Below are 5603 nucleotides of genomic sequence, written 5' to 3'. Positions count from 1 at the left end.
AAGGTTAAGGCTTGCCGCACTTACCATATCTGCAATGTGCCCCCAATTGAGGTTGGCGCTTTCTCGCTCAAGCTTCTCCAAAAGAAAGTATGTGTTATGGTGGCGAGAAATGTCCTCCTCTTCTCCCGAAAAGTACCAAAACAACAAGATAAGCATTGATACTTACAAAGTAGACATAACATCAAATGAAACATACAAGATAAGCATTGATACTTACAAAGTAGACATGGAATGCATTCCAACAACTGCCGCTTCCAAGGTGACAGCTTCCTACGCCCTCCATTCGGGCTTTAACTGTATCCTCTTGTTGCTTGTAGCGTTGGGGATTTCTTGCATGCTTTTGCTTCTCCTCATTCTCCAATCCTCGGTGCTCATGTACCAAGGCTTCTCACCCTTTGCCTTCACTCTCCTAGTCACATCTCCCTGCCAATGTTTCATGACGTCCACCATGTGGTCCTTTATCCACCTTATGTGGGGACGACATCACTACCAACGGTCGGCTTGTACTTATCCTTGATTTGATTTATGACTCTATCTTTCTTATCTTTATCCAACTTTGGCCATAAAGTCATAAAGTCATTTGCAAAGACAATGTGGCAAAGCTCGCGGATGCGGCTCTTCATCTCTTGCCCGACATTATCCAAAACCACATTGCCATTGACAATTGTGTAATATTTTTCCCCATCGACGGGTGTGGGTTGTGTGTCGAAACGTCGTGTGATGATCGCGAGCAAGTGGAGTGCTTCTGACGCTAGATGGGGAAGGATGCTCACGTGGGGGCGTAGACCCATCCGTGCCCCCACTTGGACAACAACCGCCTCCACCTCCACTACTCGAGCATTGTCCTCTAGGAGTGGACGAGCGACCTGAGGGAGGGGTTCTGGCAGCTCTTTGTGGGGTTTCTACAGGTGAACTAAGGTTAGTGGTGGTGGTGCGCCCGATGGTGCGATCGAAGTGCTCGGGTCCCTCTCCAAAAATATTGTTGTGCCATCGCTCTTTGTTGGGGTGTGGCTTGTGTTAAAAAACTCATAAACTGGTCAGGCAACATGGCATATGGAGAGAAGGATGGAGAGTAATCCGGTGTCTCATCTAGAGTGCGAGACATGTTTCTACACACACATAACAAAGCCCACATGGACACTTTATTAAGAGCATACACATGAATAAGAGCATAATTCTCATGCATAAAGCATGCATGAGAATTATGTATAATGCATGCATAAATCTTATGCATAAAGCCTTATGCATAAAGCTTATGCGCAAACCTACAAAGCTGTGCATAAGGCCTTATGCATAAAGCTATGCATGAGGCTTTATGCTGCATAAAGCATTATGAATAAGGCTTATGCATAAAGCACTATGCATAAGGCCTTAAGCATAAAACTATGCATGAGACCTTATGCATAAAGCTATGCATGAGGCTTATGCATAAAGATATGCATGAGGCCTTATGCATAAAGCTATGCATGAGGCTTATGCATAAAGCATTATGCATAAAGCTTATGCGCAAACCTACAAAACAAATCCCCAGCACCCAAGGGTGCAATAATAATAGAGGAAAGATAGAGTAACACTTACCTCTTTTTTGTGATGTTAAAAGAGAGGATTAGAGGACCTACAAAACCAACAAAAGGGTGAGGAAAGGATTAGTAATGCATACATACAAAAGCTTATGCAAGCTTTATGCAAACTATGCCGCTATGCAAGCCTTATGCAAGCTATGCTAAATCTTATGCATAAAGCATGCATGAGGCCTTATGCATAAAGCTTTAAGGATAAAGCTATGCATAATGCATGCAGCATAAAGCTATAAATGAGGCTTATGCATAAAGCACTATGCAAGCCACACTATCCTAAACTAGGGGGGTGGCACTATACATTAAGCATGCATGCATAGAGCTTAATGCATGCATAGATTAAGCTCTATGCATAGAGCTTAATTCATGCATAGAGCTCTATGCATAGAGCTTAATCTATGCGTATATCTCTATGCATTATAAACGCATGCATAGAGCTTAATCTATATATTAAGCTCTACGAATAGAGCTTAATGCATAGATTAAGCTTTATGATTAGAGCTCTATTCATAGATTAAGCTCTATGCATAGAGGACCTACAAAACAAAACCCCTCTTTTTGGTAGATAAAAATAGAGGAAAGAGAGAATAAAAAGATAGGAAAGAGAGGAAAGCACACTTACCTCTTTTTGGTGATGTTGAAAGAGAAGATTAGAAGACCTACAAAACCAACAAAAGAGTCAGGAAAGGATTAGTAATGCATACATACGAAATCCCTAAGAACCTAATACATACATACAAAATCAAAAAGAGAGGAAAGAATTTACCTCTTTTTGGTGAAGTTGAAAGAGAGGATTAGAAGACCTACAAAATAAAACAAAAAGTTGAGAAAAGAATTAGTAATACAAAACCCTAAAAGTGTGAATAGCATGGATACACAAGGAGGTTTATCCTTCAACATGCACACACCAATTTAACAACCAAGAGGAGAGGAGAGGAGAGGGGAGGGGAGGGAGTGCAAAGAAGGTGGCAAACCTGCTTGGAAGGTAAGGAGGTGGAGAAGAGCTTGGGAGAGAGAAAGAACCTGTAAAACAAAGAAGAAAGCAAAAAAACAAGAAAAATTATCCCTAATTACACACACAGACATTTTACAACACATGTACATGTAGCCAAGAGGAGATAGGAGTGAGGGCAAAGGAGGCATACTTGGTGAGGAAGCAAAACACACGCGCACAAAAAAAAACACAGAAAAAAGAGAGGTTTTGTTTTACTGTAAAAACCTACACCATCGATATATGCGTCGAAATCAGGGTGGAAAAAAGCATCAAAAAGTCAGTGGAAAATAGTGTGGAGATAAGCATCGAACAAATAAATTTCCCACGCTCTTTTCGATGGATATTTCGAAGTTTTTTTCGACGACCTTTTCGACGCTTATTTCGACGATCGCTACTTTTCATTTAAATTCAAAATCTTTCTAGATATTACGTGCCCCCGACATTTCAAATTACCGATCACCGACTACCACCCTCCACAAATACTTAAGGGAGGATTCCCCTCAAAAAATAAGCATTCCTTCCCATTGTAAATCAATATGGAAACCATGGACGATGCCACACCCTCAAATTTTATTGATTGGAGAAGACACTTTGCCCATATACTCGTTGCAAATACCAAGTGGCTCGACATCGATGAATTTGCAATGATCATACAAAAAAAGGAGAATATTTTTGTTCTTTTGATGACATTTTTCACCCTTATTTCGACAATCGCTACTTTTCACTTAAATTCAAAATCTTTTCAGATCTTGCGTGCCCCTGACATTTCAAATTACCCATCACCGACTACCACCCTCCACAAATACTTAAGGGAGGTTTCTCCTCCAAAAATAAGCATTATTCATTCCCATTGCAAATCAATATGGAAACCATGGACGATGCCACACCCTCAAATTTTGTTGATTTAGAGGAGAAGACACTTTGCCCATGTACTCGTTGCAAATACCAAGTGGCTCGACGTCGATGAATTTGCAATGATCATGGATAAAAATGGAAAATATTTTTGGTGGAGCAATTAGAACATCTAATTAGTGGCAATGCACGCTTCAACAATGACAAACCAATGGATATCCGGCGGCCTGAACAACGGAGACCAACAAGGGTAGCCAGAAATGAGGTGATCCAACAACCCGAGGAACTTGAGGCGGATTCGGAGCAAATACTAGAACATGACATGGATGACATGATAAATGCCTTACACAATGGAAAAAAAGATCGAGGTTTGGAACATGAAGGGGTAGAAGAAAACACACGATGTGTGAAATACACTTCCCAAGAAGAGAAACAGTTATGCATGCTTGCTCATCTTCCACTATATCTTGGAGCACATGTGTCTGTTTTATATGCTTGCCTATCCATATTGAACTTGTAATCGATTTTTGGATGGTCTGATACGAGCGTATCAAAACTTGTTGCGTAAGTGATGATATCATATGCAATTAGTAAGTTATGTACCTTTATATGAATTTTCTTAGCCTGAATATTTTGTGTGTAACAGCTTATTGAAACATCAAATATTGCGAAAAGATAATGAGATGCCAGTGGACCATAGTTAAGCAAAAGCAATATTGCACTCGATTGGCATGGACTACAACACACACCATGCTTGTCCAAATGATTGTATTCTTTATCGACAAGAATATACAACCTGTACACCTCCAAGAATGACAGTTCGACTATGTGTGTTGTTAGATAGGTATGGCTATCGTTTCGAGCAACAGTTAGTCATATTATTTGACTATTAGTGTCATGATGGATATGACACCTCCCTCTTGTTTGTTAGATAGGTATGGCTATCGTTTCGAGCAACAGTTAGTCATATTATTTGACTATTAGTGTCATGATGGATATGACACCTCCCTCTTGTTTGTTAATTTTGTTCAACACTTGGTTGGCAATATAGGATTCAACACCTAGTCGTATTACTCGGCTGTATGTGTTGTTCCTTGGATTACTCGGATGTATGTGTTGTTCCTTGGATTACTTAGCATTACATTTAATATACTTTGATATGTATGTGTTGTTCCTTGGATTACTTAGCATTACATTTAATATACTTTGATATGTTATTGTCTGATTCAGCAATGCATGTCATTATATTGCATGATGCTTTTAGATTTATTAACGATTTAATTCTTGTATTTCAAAACAAATTATTATGTTACATGTGTGTCATTTTTGAATTACATATGCATTCTTAAAGAAGGGAGAAGAGAGAAGACACATTAAAATCAAATCTAGAGACACGAGATGTCATTTACATGGAAGTCTAGACATGGGTGAAGGTTACCATGGAAGCTTGGGCATGGGTGAAGGTTACCATGGAAGCTTGGGCATGAGCTCCAAGAAGACATAGGTGTCTATATCATAAAAGGGTCAAAAAAGGGTACAATAATCATGAGCCATATGCCTAATATAGCCCAAGGCCCCCAAAAGTACACATGTAAATGACCCTAATCCCAAGTGCCTAGGCCCCATCCCCCATGTGCATGTGCATGTGTGCATACCAAATCTACTTCATTACAAACTATCCCCTCCTTTAATGATTTCATCATCAAAATCCGAAAGGGTGGTCATGCACAACAAAGGCTATATACTGAAAACCCAATACATGACCAAGTGTCACCATCACAAAGAACCAATACCAACATATAAATCTCATGAGTTTCGAGATCAAATGGAGAAGATATAGGACTCCCAATAATGATGGGGCCAGTCGGGTATCCTCTAGGATCAAATGGAAAAGATACGAGTGTTACCCCCAAGATGAGGTAATCCATACAATCGTAACCACATGGATAAAATGGGAATCCAAGCTATATAGACTCCAAAGCAATGGCTCTCGAATTGCCTAAATCGAATGGAAAATGTAGAGAACCAATGTTGATAAATAAAGATAGGTATGAGTCCTCCTAGGTAAAACAGATAAATGTAGTCATCAAACGGACCCTCAAATCCAGTGGCACAATAGCTCCGGTGTCAAAATAAAAACTCCAATTCGAGGTATAGCTCATAATCTCATCCTCGCGATA

Source organism: Cibotium barometz, chromosome 7, assembly GCF_041138505.1.
Source record: "Cibotium barometz isolate CiBa-2024 chromosome 7, ASM4113850v1, whole genome shotgun sequence".
NCBI classification, from domain to species: domain Eukaryota; kingdom Viridiplantae; phylum Streptophyta; class Polypodiopsida; order Cyatheales; family Cibotiaceae; genus Cibotium; species Cibotium barometz.
Note: the sequence above shows the minus strand (reverse complement) of the source record.